The sequence below is a fragment of the Triticum dicoccoides genome, chromosome 2B (genome assembly GCF_002162155.2).
Source record: "Triticum dicoccoides isolate Atlit2015 ecotype Zavitan chromosome 2B, WEW_v2.0, whole genome shotgun sequence".
Classification (NCBI taxonomy): domain Eukaryota; kingdom Viridiplantae; phylum Streptophyta; class Magnoliopsida; order Poales; family Poaceae; genus Triticum; species Triticum dicoccoides.
In genome coordinates, this window is record NC_041383.1 from 785,691,517 (window position 1) to 785,693,245 (window position 1,729).

Consider the following 1,729-nt stretch of genomic DNA (forward strand, 5'->3'; position numbering starts at 1 on the left):
CCGAGGTGGGATCCCGAGAAGGGACCCGCCAGGAGGAGGAGGCCCCGGAGGTGCCACAGGGCAACCTCTCAGACTTTGCATCGGACTCGGCCCCGGAACCCGTAGTGGCTCCGAAGTCCGGCGGGCGGCCCCTTCGTAAGAAGGGCAAGACCGTGACGCCGGCAGCCTCCGTCCAACCGGAGGCGCCGGATAGCTTGCTGAAGGCGCTCAACGGCGCCTCCATCAAAGAGGAACACCGCACTGTTATGAGTGTGGTGATTCAAAAGGTTCAGCTCGCCAAGAGCGGGCTGACCGAAGCCTGCAGTAGCCTTCTAACAGGCTTTGAGGTAAGAATTTTGATATATGTAGAATAGTACCGCATTGACAGTAGCCCCTGATGCTCGGTTCGGTATTCGGAAAGAAAAGCCGGACTGAGGATCTAAGAAGATATACGCAGGAGTCATATAAAAAATATGTCAATATGGGCTTGCAGGCTGTGCTACTGACCTCTGCCGCACTGACTGCGGAGGTCAATACTTTGAAGCAAAGCCTAGCAGTCCGAGAGCGAGCTCGGCCGTGCCAAGAAGCAGCTCGAGGACAAGGAAGGTGAGTAACACCTTATTAAAATTGTACCTTACAGAAAAGGATTTGGTTGCAAGAAGAATGACAAGGATAACGTGGGTATTGCAGGGGCCACAAACGAGGTGATGACCCTAAAGGAGCCGGTGTCCGCGGCCGAATGTAGTGCGGCCGCGGAACGCACCGAGCGAGAGAGGCAGGAGGCACGGGTGGCGGAGGTATAGCAGGATCTCCAGGCTCTCGTGGAAAAACATGAGAGTTTGGAGCGTGACTCAAAGACTCGAGAGTCCGAGCTTGCAACGGCTCTTGAGAGTGCCAAAGCTGCTAAGGCCGAAGCCTACAAGGCCCTCCAGGAGTCGAGGCGTTGAAGAAAATAGCGGCGGGTAAGGCATTTTTCATGCAAAGTAAGCATGTGAGTGTGAATTACCTATCACTTACCCGAACTCGGAGCTCTCCAGGAGCGTTCGCAGATCTGCCCCGCAGCGTGTCCGATGCTGCCGCTTTCTATAGGGCCGAGGAGGGGAGCTCGACGGAGAAGGTCTTCTGGTCTCAGTATGCTGAGGCCGGACATCCGGTGCCCCTTAGCGACCAGCTGAAGCAGCTGGTCGAGCTCCACAAGGTGGCCGAACAGGCCATGAAGGGCCTCATAGTTCGGCTTTGGCCTAAGGAGGCCATGCCTGGGAGCTACTTCGGCCTAGTGCGGCGGCTGGTGGATGCGTGTCCATGGGTTGAAGTCATCAAGCATTCCGCCTGTATTGAAGGTGCTCGTCGGGCCCTTGCTCGCGAAAAGGTGCACTGGGGCAAGATGGATGCTCAGAAGCTTGTGACGGACGCGCCACCGCTGGGCAAGGAGTATCACACGCCCGAGATGTATTATAAGACTGTCCTCAAGGGTGCTCGCATTATTGCGGGTGAGTGCTCCAAAGATGTAATATTTGAGTAGACTCGCATTTTGTTATCCTGTGCGCTGAAAACTTTGTTCATATGCGCTAAGAAACGCTTATTATTTTAAAATATTACCTTCTGTGTGGCTGTTTATCAAATCTAAGAGATGGCAAGTCGTCGGCTTCAGCCCCCATGCCATGAGTGCTAGGGTGTTCGGGATAAATTTGAGCACTCTTGTTCCCATTTTTGGGTCCATCTAGGGAGGTGCTCAGCACAACGAACAAGG